The 18,366-nt window shown below is 39.2% G+C and overlaps 1 protein-coding gene across 1 annotated transcript in view; it reads left to right on the top strand.

Moving 5' to 3' along the window:
- Positions 1-324: 324 nt before the first annotated feature.
- Positions 325-18,366, top strand: part of LOC114047198 (N-acetyllactosaminide beta-1,6-N-acetylglucosaminyl-transferase-like) — a 75,814-nt gene continuing 57,772 nt past the window's right edge. Inside the window, exon 1 of the mRNA XM_027868024.1 lies at positions 325-457. The gene's annotated coding sequence lies outside the window, so the exon portion shown is untranslated. The remainder of the gene's footprint in view (positions 458-18,366) is intronic.

Genomic DNA, 18,366 nt, shown 5'->3' with positions numbered 1-18,366 from the left:
CCCTATGTCATGCTTTCTTATCTACAGAATGAGGCAATTGGTTTAAAAGATTATATTCTAAGGTCTCTTGCAGCTCTAACATTATGTGATCCTAGGTCAGAAGAGAAAAAAAGGTACTCTCTAGGAATACCAGACAAATGTCTTTATCCTGTGGACCCTTGCTCTGGGGAGCACATTTGTAAAGCAAGAAAGCTGGACAGAAGTCTGTGTTCAGACTTTTTACCCCTGCTGCCTCTGCTGGTTAAAGGTGTATTTCTTACGCACCACTAATTCTTCCCAGTGGCGTGCTGTGATCTCATCATAGGAAAAAGTAGTAGCCAAACCACAGCCTGCTCCTGGCTGGAAGGAGGAAAAGAGGGAGTCAGCCTTTCCTGAATCTATTTACCTCTACCGCCTGACGGGAAGAGAAAGAAAGTGGGGACAACGCAGCCTCGGCTTCCCATGCAAAACCAACCTGGTAACTAACAAATCCCAACTTTCTCTTATATATAGGTCGCCAGCTTTTCATTGTTTTTGTTGTTTTCCAAATTTAAAAACAAACAAAAAAAAAGAACTAGAGGAGAAACTATTTGGCTATTCGTCTACATGAAAACATTAGTGGCGGAAAAGGAAACTTAATTGGATTTAGATCTACAATGGAAGTGTGTTTGTTATCAAAGCAGAGTTCTCTAGCCAGCTCAGACAGGTTTATATACGAGCAGAGATAGCTAGTGTTAAAAAAAAAAAAAAAAAAAAAAAAAAGCAGCAGGGAAAGAAGCGAGGGTTGGTTAGCCAGATCGTACTTGGCTCCAGAATTCTTCAGTTGGCAGTTTTTGTAATTATCGTCGAGTGGGTACCCTTAAAAGGCATTGTCCATGTTAGCGGATAGGCTATATAATTTACCCATATCGTCTTCATTTGCAGAAAACATTTGGAAACAGAGAGAAGCAATGAGATTTTGCACTTCCTCCCCTGCAAGAAGTTTAGTGAACATTAAAAGTATATAGGCTGAGATGACCCTAGAGTGTCAATGATTCTGTGAGTTTAAGCTTTCTCTACTGATCCCCTGGGTCCTGAAGGGTTTTTTTCTTACAACTGAAGCATGCTGTATGGAACAGTAGAAAACAAGCAGGATCCTCTAGAATCAGATGATATGGATTCAAATTTCCTCCTTGCTCTTTAACTACTTGTGAGACCTTAGATAAGCTGTTTAATATCTCTGGGCCTCAGTTTTCTCATCTGTAAAAATATTGGAGTTGAACTAAAATATTGGAGTTGAACTGAGGGTACAGCTCTGGACCCTCAGAATTCCAAGTCAAGGATTTTTAATTTTTTTTTTATTTTTAATTTTGGAAATGGCGCAAGACTGTATTACTTTTTCTTTTTCTTTTGGTGTTATTTTATTATAAACTTAACAAATATCAACAAATATGAACATTTTGATATACAAAGAAAACTAGAAGAGTATTATATATTAAACTGTGAACTTTAAAGTGTTTGTTAAATTTAACATGGTAGCACTAAGTCTGAAATAATTGTTGTTTTCTTTTGAATTTTCTTCTGTTCTTTTTGCATATTTTTAAATTTTTTTTGACCCTTGTGTCTTTTTTTTTTTTTTGCATACTTATCACTCCCACCCACTGTCTCTCATTTGTCTTTTTTTTCCTCCCAACTCTGGTTATCATGATTTCCATTTTAATGTATCTGGAATCTCACAGATTCCTGGATTCCCTAGAGTCAGTTATCCTAAATGCTTTCCTTTTGTGAACAAAGCAGAAGAAAAAGAATTTGAATAGGGCTTGGCCTATGGATACCTAAAATAGCCCCTCAGACACAGTTCTGGGCATGAGTTGGAAAACAACAAAAGACCTCCTTGGTCCCAAAAGTTCTCTTTTACTACATGGAAAAATGCACCTGTCAGATCTGTGGATAAGGGAAGAGTTTATGACCAAAGAAGAAACAGAGAGGATCATGGGAAGCAAAATAGATAATTTTGTTTGCATGAAATTAAAAACCTTTGGCTCAAACAAAACAAAACTAATACAGCTAAATTTAGAAGGATAACAGGAAATGGGGGGAAGGGAGGAGAAGGGGATTTTTTTAAAGCAAGTTTCTGTGATAAAGGCCTCATTTCTCAAATATACAGGGAACTGAGCCAAACTTATAAAAGTAAGATCCATTCCCCAGTTGATAAATGGTCAAAGAATATAAACAGGCAGTTTTCAGAAAAAATCAAAGCTATCAGTAGACATGAAAAAATGCTCTAGATCATTACTGATTAGAGAAATGCAAATGAATACAACTCTGAGGTACCACTTCACACCTATCAGCTTGTTTAACATGACAGAAAAGGAAAATGACAAATGCTGGAGGAGTTGTGAAAAACTGGAACACTAATGCACACTGTTGGTGGAGTTGTGAACTAGTCCAGCCAGAACAATTTGGAACTATGCCCAAAGAGCTTTAAAACTGTGCACACATTTTGACCCAGCAATATCACTACTAATCCAAAGAGATCAAAGAAAAGGAAAAAGACCTACTTCTACCAAATATTTATAACAACTCTTTTCATAGCAACAAAGAATTGGAAATTGAGGGGATGTCCATCAATTAGAGAATGGTTGAACACACAGTGGTATCATGATTGTGATGGAGTCCTACTGTACTATAAGAAATGAGGAGCAGGATGGTTTCAGAAAAACTGGGGAAGATTTATATGAACTCATGCACAGTAAAGTGAACAGAACCAAGAGACCACAGTGTACAGTAATAGCAATGCTGTAAGGGCGATCAACTGTAAAAAACTTAACTACCCTGATCAAGACAATGATCCAAGACAGTTCCAAAGGACTCATGATGAAAAAATGCTCTCCATTCCCAGAAAGAGAACTGGTGAATTCTGAGTGAAGGTTGAAGCATATTTTAAAAAATTTCTTTATTTTGTTTGTGGGTTTTTTTTTTTTTTTGCAACATGGCTAATATGGAAATAAGTTTTACATGACTTCACATGTATAGTTGATATCAAATTGCTTGCCTTCCCAAGGAGGAGAGAGGTGCAAGGAGGATAAGAATTTGGAACTCAAATTTTTTAAAAAAGGATTGTTAAAAATTTCTTATATGTAATTATAAACACTTAACTATATATATGTGCATATATGTATATGTATATATATATATATATACATATATATATATTTAAAAAGATCTTTTACTCTCCTGTCTCAGTGACCTACATTTCCCTCTTGGGATTAAAATGCATATAATTTCCCTGGCCTTTGGCATTCATTGCATTCTGTTCTATAATGTAACTCCTGGAAGAGAGAGAATAGTTGGTTTTGGTTTTTTTTTTTTTTTTTTTGATATGCCATGATCTAGTACAGTGATCTGGTACTGTTATTACTAACTAACATTTATATAGAACTTACTATATGTCAGGCACTGTACTAAGTGCTTTATAATTACTATTTTATTTAGTCATCACAACAGCCCTAGGGGATAGGTACTATTTTTATCCCCATTTTACAGATGAGGAAACAAGTTAAGTGACTTGCCTAGGGTCACAGAGTTAGTAAGTGTCTGAGGATGGATTTAAACTCAGGTCTTCTTGACTTCAGACTCAGTGCTTTACCCACTGTACCACCTAGCTGATCCTATTAACAGTTACTTAATAAATGCTTATTGAATAGAATTGAATTAACAAGGATTTGATCAACTCTTGGCACCCCTGTCCAAAATCTACTTATAAAATAAGGGAGTACAGATTTCAAATGGAAAAAGGGAGGAGTTTTGGAAAGACCTGGGCAGAGGCAGCTGCCCAGGTCACTGAAGTGTCCTGACCTGTCAAGTCAGCATGAGGGTCCTCTGTTTGTGGATAGGACAAAAAATGAGAAAAGAGACTCAGGCAAGAGAAGATGGAATCTGGATGTTGCCTGGAGACAAAATCCCTTCAATTTTGCTTCTAAATGGCGGAGCCAACAAGCTGGAGTGAGATCTGTTTGCCTAGCTCATGTTGTACCTCCCCTTTTCCCCATCAAAAAAACCCACTTACATACTCCTGGCTCCAGGGCCAGCACTCTATCCACTGTGCCACCTAGCTGCCCCAAGTAAGTGCCTCCCGTCCTTTAAAAAGATGTGTGTGGGATGGGATAGGGGTGGAACCTATGGACATGACATGGTGCATACACCGCCAGATTTGTCTATTCTGTTGTGTTGGCCTTGCTTAATTATTTGTCTTTGTTACAAAGGAGGGCTCATGATGGGGGTGACCTCTAAAGATATCTGTGATATAAAAACAAAAGGAAACAACAAAATGTATTTTTAACAATAAGCCACAAAAAGAGAGTCTCTGGTTGAACTAGCTGACCTTGAGAAGAGATCACTACAGGGGAGGGGCCCTGTCAGCCTCGTATTACAGCTTCCTGGTACATTCCTTAGGTCCATGTGACATTTTGGGCCTCTGACTTCTGGAAGTTGTTGGGGTGTTAGCTACATCGCCACAACTTGGCTTCTGCTCGTATGTTTACAAATTGGGGGTGGGAGGGAAGTAGGGATGTGTGAATTGTTCAGCCACAACAATTATCAACATCCTCACCTGGTTTCAATCCCTTCCCCTACTGGAAATGTTGATTTCATACCCCATCTCATTGGCTTCTCTGCATTTCCTAAAAGGGACCCCAGGAAACCAAAAAAGCATCCATAAACCTTAACAAAAAAAAAAAAAGAGAGAGAGAAGAAAAGAAAGGTAACCCTGGGGAATATCACTAAGCTGCCCCTCCACTTGCATATAAACCCCAACACTCCACCCCATCTGCATTTACTTAGCCTCTGCCCTTCATAACTCTGTTGTTTACGGCCCAGTTTTGGTATGGAAGCTCACTGGGAGGAGAGCTTAGCAGCAATCCCTCACAGTTGAGGAATATGTGGCACAAACAAAGAGTGGGATGGTCCTGGAGGTGGAGGCAGGAACCCTGGCTTCAAAGTCCTGCTCCTGCCACTTATTACCAGTGTGACTTTGGGGAAAGCACTTAAGGTCTCTGGCCTCATTTGCATAATTAGAAGGTTGGATTTGATAGTTTCTGGGGTCCTCTCTAGTTCCAGATCTCTGTGGTCCTAAGATCTTATGCCTCTATGGGCCTCAGTTTCCTTCTCTGTAAAGTAAAGGGATTGTGCCTCTATCCCTCTATGGGCCTCAGTTTCTTCTGTAAAATGAGGAGGTTGAATATGTACCCTTCTTTAGGCCTCAGTTTCCTCTCCTGTAACATCAAGATGGGGGTGAGGAGAATATTGATTAATGATTCTGGAGAACAGATAATTCATAACCCCTCCTGTCTGCTGGGAGGCAGGGGACTGCTAGGTCAGAATGGTCTATGCATGTATCAGGTGTGTTTAATAAACTGTTTTTTCTTTCTTTTAGGAAAAAAAACCCACTTTATAGCAGCTAGGTGGCAGATGGAGTGTTGTGCCTAGAGTCAGGAAGAATTAAATTCAAATCTGGCCTCATATACTAACTTTGTGACTCTGGACAATTCACTTTCTGTTTGCTTTTTTAAAATCTCATTTCTTCCTTCTGGACAGAAGGCTGGGCACTAGATAAACTATCAGGGGTGGGGAAACTGTGGCCTCAAGGCCACATGTGGCCCTCTAGGTCCTCAAGTGCGGCCCTTTGACTACCAGTCACTTCAGGACCTAGAGGGTCATTTGTGGCCTCGAGGTCACAGGTTCCCCACCCCTTACTAGCTAATCTGATAATAATCAAACTAACTAGCTAAATCCTGGGTTAGAGGGTCTTTCTTGACCCTTTCAGGTTGGGGTGAAGATACATTGACCTTTACTAATACTTAAATGATTTGTGGAATTTCTGTCCAGTCCAGGAGATTTTTTGTGGAGGCTCAAGGTGACATAAGATCACTAGGAGTAGGATATAGCTCCTGTCCTGTGGGCTCTACAAAGTTACCTGCAGCCTCAACTAGGCCCTAATACCGATCCTAGGCCTGTTACTCATAGTAGATGCCTTGGCTTTACTAAGAAAATGGTACGGGGCAGAGAGGTGGCGCAGTGGGTAGAGCACCGGCCCTGAAGTCAGGAGGACCTGAGTTCAAATATGGCTTCAGACCAAACACTTGACACTTACTAGCTGTGTGACCCTGGACAAGTCACTTAACCCCAACTGCCTAAAAAAAAAAATGGTAGTAAGATGTATACTTCTTAACTCCCTTATTCTATGCCTCAGAACTTTTCTACTTCTTCTTGCATACCCTTTCTTTCATTTCAGAAGAATTAACATTGAATTGGGCAAATAGTGGACTTTCCCTTGACCAGCCCTAACTCCTCCATCTTTGCCCTTGATCCAATTTCTCTGGCTTCCCTCAGATTGTTGAATCAATAATCTGCAGACTCCATTGAATCTTTAGTCGTTTTCCCATTCTCTCCCCAATTAAAGATGAACAAGTCTTGCTTATCCTTAGAAAAATCTTCTCTTTTCCCTATTTCTTCCTCAAGCTAGTACAATCTTTCTCCTTGCCTTCAGTGCTAAGCAGTGAAGTATAAAGAGAGGGAGCTGGCTGGTGTAGCAAACAGAGCCCTGGACCTGAAGCTAAGAAGACCTGAGTTCAAATCGCCGTAGATGCTTGCCAGTGGTGTGACCCTAGCTAAGTCACTTAATCTCACTCTGCCTCAAGTTCCTCAGTGGTGAAATGGGGATAACAATAGCACAACCAGGGTTTATGGTAATAGATCAATTGAGATGAAACTTGTAAAGTACTTTGTAAAATACCATATAAACACGGGCTGTTATTATATTAGCTGCCTCCGCTTCCTCACCAACAATGAGAAAGTCTAAACTCTTTCATCTGAAATGTAAGGCTTTCCACAATCTGTTTACTACTTGTTCTTCCAGACTTATACTACTCATTCACGTAACCTGTTTTCCAGTGAAACTGAACTTGCGCAACATTTCCCACCTCCTTGCCTTCGCTCACATCATTCCTTAAGGTTAGAAAGCCCTTGCTGCATCAGACCTGACTATTGAAATCCTACCCGACCTTCAAAGCTCCACTCAGATGCTGTTTTTAATAAAAGCTGCCATGATTTCCTCATCAGGGAGGGATCTCTATTTTGTCTGAAATTTCATATTATATTCATACCTCTCTTGTCAGGTTGATTTGTATACCTGTCCAATTTGCTCTGACTGTTAGGTCCTTGAAAACAGGGAGCAGGCATATTTGTATTTTGTTATTTCCACCAATACTTAAGCATGATGTAAGTAAGTCCTTCCGCTTGGGTACTTTGGATGTGCTAGCGTGTTATAAATTTTAATTGTATATAATATAGTTTTTTGCACCCTACTAGCTAAACGATCATGCAAGAATGTGGCCAAAGCCTCTAAAAGCACGTTGACCATCAGGAAGCTTTCTGATAGACACAATGAGCTTGCAGAATTGGCAAAAAATGCAAAATTCTGTATCCCCAAAGGGTGAAATCCATGTAGGTGTTTGTGGTTATTTTAAGGAGGAAGATACTATTTTCTGGGGGATAAAAGTTGAGTGTGACTGCAAGCATAAGAGAGCTAAACTATCCTGGATTCAAGTATTAAGACCATATTTGTATCATAGAAGGTTTGGGTGGAATCTTGGAATTGTTTTAATTTGTGCTTCTTATTTGGACTATTTTCTTCATATAGTTGCTGATAGCTTTGAATATCTTCCTTTGAAAACGGCTAATTATTTCTTTGAATGAATGAAGCATTTATGAAGTGCTTGCTGTGTGACAGTTGCTGCCATCAAGGTGCTCACATTCTAGTGGGGAGACAACATGTATAGAAGGTTTCAGTTACAAGTCAGATGAAAAGGGCCCGCGGTCCTTGGGGCACAGCAACAAAGCAAATGGTGCTGCCTCTTCTTTCATGTTATTTCCACTAACAAAATCATCACTTTCTGATGTTGAACCATTTGACAAAGTTAAGGACTTTATGGTAAGAACTATGATATGATGAGTGCTTTCTTTTTTGGGTCTTCAATAGATGTGGCCATGGCATCTGCTGGAGCAGCTGCCAGGCTGCATCTCCACAGGGGCTGCTTCCCGGAATGATGACTGTGGGCCCTGGGCTAGGAGCATTGCCATTCCTAAGGCTCTTGGGTTCAGGGTCCTGGGCTGTCTCCAGCAGGTTCTGAGGAGAGAAATGGTCACAAGCTGTCATTGATGGTGGTTTGGCCTGCCTGGCACATTCTTCTGCTGTTTTGCTTTCAGTGTACCTTGCTGCCGCAGTTAGACCGTCACACTTGCCCTGTGACTTTATAAACTTGACTTGGTTATCTACTGGGTATTGGAAAAGTTTCTTAGTCTCATAAATTTGAACCAGTTTAAATGCCCTGGACATTTTCTCTGACTGTCTCCCATGCCTGGAACACTCTCCTTACTCCTCTCTGCCTACTGGCTTCCTTGGCTTCCTTCAAATCCCATTTTCTGTAGGAAACCTTTCCCAACCCCTCTTAATTCTAGTGCCTTCCTTCTTTTTAATTTTTCCCCCTATTTATCCTATATATATTTATTTGCTTGTTGACTCCTCCATTAGATTGTGTAATTGTTTGAGGGCAGGGACTATCTTTTGCCTCTTTTTGTATAGTACTTAGCACAATGGCTGGCACATAATAAGTGCTTAATAAATATATGTTGACCGGCTGATTTATATCTTGGAAATGAAACCTTTATCAGAAAAACTTGCTGCAAAGACATTTTACCCCAGTTAATGGTTTCCTTTCTAATTTTAACTGTATTAGTTTTCTCTGTGCAAAAACGTAATAATTTTATATAATCCAAATCGTCCGTTTTCTCTTGTGTGATGCTTTCCATCCCGTTTTTGCTCATGAACTCTTTCCCTATCTACAATTGTGAAAAACCTGTTCTTTCTTGCTCCTTTGTTTATGTCATTTATCCTTTTGGAGCTTGCCTCGGTATGTACGCATGGTGAGATGTTAGTCCATACTTAATTTCTGCCGGACTACTTTCTAAGTTTTCCCATCAGTTTTTGATACAATGGTTAGTCCTTACCCAAGTAGCTGGGGTTTTGAGGTTTATTGAACACTATGCTACTATGTTCATTTGTTTCTACATTTTGTTGTTTGTGATATGCCATGCTCTGCTTTTGCATATGCTATTCCTGCCCTTCCCACCACCCCATTTGAATGCCCTCCCTAACTTCATTTAAGGCTCAATGTAAGTGCAAACTCTGACTTTTTCTTGCCCCCCCAAGTTGTTGCTAGTGCTCCCCCCCCAATTAGTTTGTACTTCCTTTGTGTACGTTTTGCACTTATTTATCTATGTATATGTTTTCCCCGGAAGAACAGAATCTCTTTTATGGCATGGGACTGTTTAGAAACTTTCTCTATGTCTAGCGAGGCTCCTAGCATATAGTAGGTATTTTAAAAAGCTTGTTGAATTTAACTGAACCACACCAAACTGATATTTCTCATATGATCTCTAAAAACCTGCATATCACCAGCTCACACCTAGCCATAATAATCATAATCATAAATATTTGCATAATTAATATTCTTAAAAGTTTACCAAGAACTCTGAACAGATTACTTCACTTGATCTTCGCAACAAAGTAGGTACTGCAGGTGTTATTATTCCCACTTTACAGATGAGGAAATGGAGGCTCAGAGAGATATTAATAATAGATGAAACACAGTGATTCAAAGCTTGCAAGTTGCTTCATGAATGTAGCAGTGAGATGAAAAGCAAGATTATTCATCCATACCTAGCGGTTTCTAATCCCTACCCTACTACTGACTTAGATGAAGGAGAGATAACTTAAGCATTATTGAACTATGTGAAATACATGATCAAAAAAAAAAGCCTAGATATCATATTTCAAGAAATTATCAGGGAAGACTGTCCTGATATTCTAGAATCACAAGGTAAAGTAGAAATGGAAAGAATGCACCAATCACTTCCTGAAAGAGATTCTAAAATGAAAACTCCTAGGAATATTATGGCCAAATTCCAGAGCTTCTGGGTCAAGGAGAAAATATTACAAGCAACTAGAAAGAAACAATTCAAAATCATGGAGCATAGACAGGATCACACAAGATTGAGCAGCTTCCATGTTAAAGGAGTGGGGGGCTTAGAATATGATATTCCAGAAGGCAAAGGAGCTAGGATTACAACCGAGAATTATCTACCCAGCAAAACTGAATATAACTCTACAGGGGAATGTTGCTTTTTTTTTTTTTTGTCATGGATTTCAAGTAGTTCAATAATTCTTAAAGTTATCTCTCCATCCATTTTCCAAGTCAGTTGTTTTTCCAATGAGATAATCAACATTTGTGTCTATTTTCCAGTCTTTAAACTTTGTTTTATCATTTCTTAATGTCTTCTGAAGTCATTAGCTTCCACTTGCCCAATTCTAATTTTTAAGAAATTATTTTCTTCTGTGAGCTTCTATGCCTCTTTTTCCATTTGGCCAATTCTGATTTTTAAGGATTACTTTTCTTCAGTGAATTTTGTGCCACTTTTACCATTAGGCCAATTCTATTTTGTTTTGTTTTGTGGGGCAATTGGGGTTAAGTGACTTGCCTAGGGTCACACAGTTAGTTAAGAGTCAAGTGTTTGGTCTGAGGCCGGATTTGAACTCAGGTCCTTCTGACTTTAGGTTCAGTGCTCTATCCACTGCACCACCTAGCTGCCCCCCCCATTCTGTTTTTTTTAAGGGATCATCTATTTATTTATTTTGGCTAGGCAATGGGGTTAAGTGACTTGCCCAGGGTCACACAGTTGTAAGTGTAATGTGTCTGAGGTCGGATTTGAACTCAGGTCCTCCTGAGTCCAGGGCTGGTGCTCTATCCACTGCGCAACCTAGCTGCCCCTAAGGGATCATTTTCATCAGTATTTTTTTGTGCCTCTTTCATCAAGCTGTTAATTATCTTTTCATAATTTTTTTGCATCACTCTCATTTTTCCCCCAATTTTTTTCTCTACCACTTGTAGCTCTTTAACTCTTCTAGGAATTCTTGTTAAGCTTGGGTACAATTAGCATTTTTCTTGGGGGGGATGCTTTGTTTGTAGTTGTTTTCACGTTATTATCTTTTTAAGTTCATATATTGGTCTTTCCTGCAACCACAGAACCTTTTTATGATCAAATTTTTTTTTGTTGTTGTTTGCTAATTTTTCCAGCCGATTTCTTGACTTCGAACTTTCTATTAAAGTTGGGCTCTGCTCATCTGGGTGGTGAGGTACTGTTCTGAGCTTCAGGCTTTTTGGTACTGGGATTTTTTTTTCAGAGCTACTTCTGGAGGGTCTGCAAGTTTTTGGTGCCTTCAAAGTGGTATGATACAGGGAGAGTGTGATCATTGCTCTCCTGGTCTGCACTCTGGTCTTTATCCAGAAAGGGCTCCTACTCTCCTGCAGCCATAAGCTCTAGTGCTCCCCTCTTTTTAGAACTGTGACCAGAGTCCCTGCTCCCATGTGATGGACCAGAAGCATTCATCTGCACCCCGGAACTGAGACCCAGAACTGGGTGTGAGTAATGGAGTTGCCAATCAGCACCAGCTGCCCCTAGTGCCAGCAAAGGGTCCTCTGTAATCTCTTTTTGACCAGTTGTCTGACCCCCTGACTGTCTCCAGACTGAGAGCTTCTGAAGCTGCCTCTTACTTTGGGCTAGTCCCCAATCCTAGTGTCACGGACCTCTGTTCCTAAGTTGTCTTGGGCTATAGAATTGTCTCAGTCCAACCTTTTGTTGACTCTACCACTCCAGAATCTGATTTGGGGCATCATTTAAAAGTTGTTTGGAGGGGAATAGTGAGAGAGGTCAGCTGGGTTGCTGGCTTTACCCCTGACGACTTTCAAAGGTCACTTGGGAAGCTGGGAGAAGCCAACTTGTTTGTCCTTTGCTCCCCTGATCATTTATAGAGAAATTGGTTTGTACCTCATAAAAGGATCCTGAGGCCTGGACAGATTTTGACAGTTACTTTACCACTTCCTTATTGCCCCTACCCTTTTTTTTTTGCAAAGTCCTGTGCTTTCAAGGACCAAATCTTTTACCCATCTCATTTGATCCTCACAATGCTGTGAGATTGGTGCTATTATAACCCCCATTTTACAGATAATGAAACTGAGACTCAAAGAGGTGACTGTGACATATTCAGGTTCCTGTTTCCACTTTCCTACTTCCCACTGCCTTCTTTCTGAGATTACTTTCCATTTTCCTTTTATATGGCTTATATCTCCCTGGTGGTTTATGAGTTTCTTCCCTATGTGAGCATCTTGAGGACAAAGTGCTTAGTAAAGAGCACGGACATAGTAAGTTCACTAAATTCTTGTGGACTGTCTAGGGTCAACCTGAACCAGAGATGCTCAGAAGGGAGTCAAATTACATATCTCTCAGCTCTATCAGACTGCCCCATTAAAAAAAGTTGTCTTACAATAGTCATTTGAGAAAATATTTCAACACTTATTTCATTGTGTGCATAGGACTAGGCCTATGAAACTAAGACAAACAAACAAACAAACAAAAAAAAAAAACAAAACCCACTCCCTGGCTTCAAGGAACTTCTTTGTATTTATTTCTCCCTTCTAGGATTCCTGGTACACATTTGGCATTTTAAATGACTGGGCAAATCACTAAACCTTTCTGAGCCTCAGTTTCTTCTTCTGTAAAAAATAGGGATAATAGTAGTTACATACAACCTCACAAGCTGGTTGTGAGGATCAAATGAGATGATATTTGCAAAAATGTTTTGCTGATTTTTCTAGCCTGGATACTTTCCCGTTGAATTCCCCTAAATTATTTGATCACTTTGGGGGGAGGAAGGGAGGGTCTCTTACTCTCCCCACACCAATGATGTTACTAATGCAAACTCTTCTGTTTATGTTTTCAATCCTTGTCCCTCTATCCTCTGAGAAACCCCAACATAAACAATGGCTTGGAAACAGTCTGAGGAAATTTTCCAACTCCCTTTAAAACAGTATAGTTGATAGACTCTATGATTTCCCACAAAATCAAGGTAGGGAAAACACTACTGTGGAGGGATTGGCTCTCACTTTTAGTTCCCCAGTGGGTAGAAAAGTGAGGAGCTCATCCCCCATTGCTAGGGGTCATAGGAATAGAGCCTATAAAGGGGGAAGCAAAAGAATAGGGGTGAAAGGACAAGAATAGATACACTACACAACTAAGCACTCTATGTTTTTTAAGGAAATGAACTGAGGGAGGCAAAGATTAAGTTGATAAAGTGACAGTTATCTGTTGTCAGTTGTGGTGGATAATTTATAACAACAGAAAACAGTCCAAACTATACAATTTATTAGCAAAACAGGCATATTAAATGGATCAATAGCCTCCCAGTCAGTTCAAAGACCCTGAATACAAAGAGGCAAATTTTTACATATTGAAAACAATTAATCAAATAAGAACAATTAATTAAAAGAAAATAATTAATAAAATATAAATCAGGATACAAAATTAGGTAATCTGATTTCTAATTGGAGGAAAAATTAGGGGCTTTCCAAGTAGGGAGGAGGAAAGAGTGAGTTTCTGTCAGGTTGAAAGGGAGGCAAGTAGGTTTCGGGATCTTTCTTTTCCCAGAATTGAGAGATGTTGATTAATTGCATCCACCTGCATTTATGAAACAATAGATGGCTTATACCCTCTAGTTTCCTACATATGATTTGCAGAAAAACAAGATGAAGGATAATACATGTGGCAGCACAAGATGAAGTCAACCTTCATGAGATAGAATGTAATTGGTTCTCTTGATTTCCATACCAAACCAACTCCATTTTGTAATTTCACTCCATTTTGTTACAGTGTAGTGTGGTTTAACAAAAAAAAATCTCCTTACCAGCAACCCTTGAAGAACTAATGTGACACACTCAAAAGACATATTTCTTGGGGGTGTGGGGAGTGGCTTAGGAAATGCCTCTTATTCTTTTCAGTCCAGCCCAGCCCAATAGTTTCTTCACAATTATCACAAATGGACTTCCTTGCTTACTCTAAAGTTACCCAACCATAAATGTGAAATGTCTAGTTGTTGGTTTTTTAAAGTTAGTTTTCTTATTCCTGTGTAACTAATAAAAGTCTGAAATGGCCCCGGCTATGCTCCGCCCTGCAGGTTTTCCTTACTGTGGAATGCTGTAACTGTGGGAGATGTCAACCATTACTAAGTTCGTTCTTAGAAAGACAAACAAAATCAGTCGAATATGAGTGTTTATTTCTCTCAAAGCTTGCAGAACATGCATATAGAGATACACATGGGAGCTCATCGTGTAAATGAACCCAAAAATGGACAAAGAGGATTTTTATATGTTCAGAGCAATTCCCTCTCACTCTTCCCTCCCCTCCTAGCTCAGGATGCCTATGTCAGCTGAAATTACAGTCTCCAAATATTTAACCATGATATGAGAAAAGGAATTTCTTAAGTGCATAGGTTGTAAATACAATGAGATAGGAGAATGTCAAGGTGTCAATTGATCTAGGATATCTGTTTCCTCTATTTAGCATATGTCCATAGGATACCATGGTAAGAAAAGTCCCATTATTCAAGACAATGTCTGGTCCCAGGCATTCTGTTCTTAGTGATCTGCTCTTGGTCAGACTCATTAGGTCCAGCTGACACAGGAAGGGGCATTTTTTGTTTACTCAAAGAGAAAAGCGAAGCATGTCCAAGGCACACAAAGCATTATGGTAAATTAAGCCCAAAGTGGGCCAAAATGTCTCTCCTGATTGGCCAATCCAGGTTTTAGGCCTTTCCCAGGTGCTGGGGTTCAAAATGGTTTGGGGAGGAGTCTGCAGGAATAAGGAGACAGAGGGAGCTCTGTACTCAGGAATGCCCAACCTTGTGACAAGCACATACATAAAGGGTATCTTTGAAGGGCTGTCGTTTGCCAGTCCCCACCTCATTGTTTTGCTTATATACTCATCAAACTCCTCTCCTGTCCTCTTCTATTCTTCTTCTTGCTTGAAAATTATTTGGGGTTCTCAAAGGCCATGTCCTGAGAGTGCAGGCTTTGGCAGGTCCTCTCAAGATGGAAGAAAGGCTTTCGCTATGGGTCGGGTGAAGGGCTACATGTCAACACCTTGCAGGGTGACTCCTTCCTTCCTTCCTTCTTTGCTTCCTTGTCATTTATTAAGATATAAAGAAAATGCCAACCCAATAGGGGGAAAGAAATACTCCCACCTACAAAATTACTGTTCCTTGAAATATTTTAACTAGAAGATACAGTGGATTGAGCACTGAACTTAAGAGTTAGGAAGATATGAGTTTTAAATCATGCCTTAGACACTTATTACATTTAGATACTTACTTAAACAGTACTAGCTGTGTCATTTTGGCCAAGTCACTTAACTTCTTTCAGCCTGTTTCCTCTTCTGTGAAATGGGGGTTACAGTAGGACATACAGTAGGTTACAAAGTTATGAGGATCAAACAAGATAATATTTATAAGAATGTTTTGTAAACCTTAATGTATTGTGAATGATAGCTATTTTTAAAATATTTCTTGAATCATAGAATCTTATGGATTCTTAGCTGGAAATGATCTATTCAGTTTTCTTCCCTGATGCATCAAACAAAGAATAACAGCTCTGGAGTTAGAGAACTGGGTTCAAATTTTGCTTCACATCTCATTAACAGGTGACTTCAAGCTAGCCACTTTACCTCCCTGGGTCTGAGCTCCTTATCTGTAAGAGGAGGGAACTAAATGGCTTCTAAGATCCTTTCCCAGTTCTACATAAATGAATGATGAATAAGAATTTGTTGTTGTTGTTGAGTTGTTTCAGTCGTGTCTGACTCTTTGTGACCCCATTTGGGGTTTTCTTGGGAAAGATACTAGAGTGGTTTGTCATTTTCTTCTTCACTTCTTTTTACCTGAAGCACATAGGTTTAAGTGACTTATCCAAGGTCATACAGTTAGTAAGTGTCTGAGACTAGATTTTGAACTCAAGTCTTCCTGACTCCAGGCCTGGAGCTCTATCTTCTATGCCACCTAGATGCTTTTCATTAAGAGATCACTGTTTGCCAAGTATTGTACTAAATCCTAGAGATACAAATAAAAAAGTGAAAAGTTCCTACCCTCAAGGAACTTACATTCTTTTTTTAGATAAATTAGTTATTTTTAGTTTTCAACATTCATTTTTATAAGATTTTGAATTCTAAATTTTTTCCTTCCTTCCCCTTCCTCCTCCCCAAAATGGCATACAATCTAATATAGGCTCTGAATGTACAATCATATTAAACATATTTCCACATTAGTCATGTTGTGAAAGAAGAATCAGAATGAATGGGATAATATCGGGTGAAGCCCCCTCAGGGGAATGAACTAACGCCAACCTCAGTTGCTTTTCATACATATTATGACTGTTGCGAGACTGCACCCCGATGCCTTGCAGCACATTCTGGCTAAACCAGATGTTCCATGTGGCCAAACCAGATGTTCCGGTTGTGCAAAGAAACCACTCCCCTCTAAGTTAGAATTCCGGGAATAGATTGTGCCCCTAATATACCTAGCCAATGGGTTGAGGGGAAGGGGGTTAGGGCGGGGACATTATGGATACGGTCTATATATTCTGCTTTACAAGACACTCGGAGGCACTCTTTGGCTGGCACCATCTTTGCGTGGTCGATGAGGGTACTTTCTCGAGAAAGCTGAATAAAGATCTTCCTTTTTGCTAAATTCGTCAAGACCCTGTTATTATTAATTGAGCTGTACCGCACACAAGAACAAAAGGGAAAAACCACGAGAAAGAAAAAACATAAAAAAAAGAGAAAATAGTATGCTTCGATCTATATTCAGACTCCATAGTTCTTTCTCTAGATGTGGATAGCATTTTCCATCATGAGTCTTTTGGAATTATCTTAGATCATTGCATTGCTGAGAAGAGCTGAGTCTATCAAAGCTGATCATCATTCAATGCTGCTGTTATTATATACAATGTTCTTTTGGTTCTGCTCACTTCACTCACTTCAGTTCATGTAAGTTTTTCTAGGTTTTTCTGAGATCCACCTGCTCATCATTTCTTATGGAACAATAGTATTCCATTACATTCATATACCATAACTTGTTCAGTCATTCCCCAATTGATAGGCATCCCCTCAATTTCTAATTCTTTGCCACCATAAAAAGAGCTGCTATAAATATTTTTGTACACGTGGGTCCTTTTCCCTTTTTTATGATCTCTTTGGGATATAGATCTAGTAGTGCTATTGCAGGATCAGAAGATATGCACAATTTTATAGCCCTTGGGGAGGAACTTATATCCTAATAAGGGGAGACAGAACATATAGGAGAGTGGTGGCCGGAAAATTTTGGAAAACACTATATTAGTATACAGTGCAAAACACTGGTGAGGAGGGAAAAAGAGAAAGGAGAAAGAAAAGCATAAACAGGGGGGGAAAGGATGGAGAAAAAGACACAGATAGTAATCATAACTGTGAATGTGAATGGGATGAACTATCCCATAAAATGGAAGCAGATAGCAGAATGGATTAAAAACCATAATCCTACAGTATGTTGTTTACAGGAAACACATTTGAAACAGAGGGACATACACAGGGTAAAGGTAAAAGGCTAGAGTAGAATATATTATGCTTCAGCTGAAGTAACAAAAGCAGGGGTAGCAATCCTGATCTCAGACAAAGCAAAAGCAAAAATAGATCTTATTAAAAGAAATAAAGAAGGAAACTACATCCTGCTAAAAGGCACTATAGACAATGAAGTAATATCATTACTAAACATATATGCACCAAGTGGTATGGCATCCAGATTCATAGAGGAGAAGTTCAGGGAGTTACAGGAAGAAATAGACAGCAAAACTATACTAGTGGGGGACCTCAACTTCCTCCTCTCTGAACTAGATATACCTAACCACAAAATAAACAAGAAAGAAGAAGATGAATAGAATTTTAGAAAAGTTAGATATGGTAGACCTCTGGAGAAAATTGAATGGGGATAGAAAGGAATATACTTTTTTCTCGGCAGCACATGGCACATACACAAAAATTGAGCATGTATTAGGGCATAAAAACCTCACAATCCAATGCAGAAAGGCAGAAACATTAAATGCATCCTTTCAGATCATAGTTATTACGATAATAATTATATGTAGTAAAGGGCCATGGAAAGATAGACTAAAAATTAATTGGAAACTAAATAATCTAATCTTAAAGAATGAATGAGTCAAACAACAAATCAAAGAAACAATAAATAACTTCATTCAAGAGAATGACAATAATGAGACAACATGCCAAAACTTATGGGATACAGCGAAAGCAGTTCTTAGGAGAAGTTTTATATTTCTAAATGCTTACATGAATAACATAGAGAAAGAGGAGATCAATGAATTGGGCATGCAACTAAGAAAACTAGAAAAAGAACAAATTAAAAATCCTCAGTTAAAC

This window comes from Vombatus ursinus, unplaced genomic scaffold, assembly GCF_900497805.2.
Source record: "Vombatus ursinus unplaced genomic scaffold, bare-nosed wombat genome assembly UNPS02000577.1, whole genome shotgun sequence".
Classification (NCBI taxonomy): domain Eukaryota; kingdom Metazoa; phylum Chordata; class Mammalia; order Diprotodontia; family Vombatidae; genus Vombatus; species Vombatus ursinus.
Note: the sequence above shows the minus strand (reverse complement) of the source record. Positions and strands in the feature narration are given on the sequence as shown.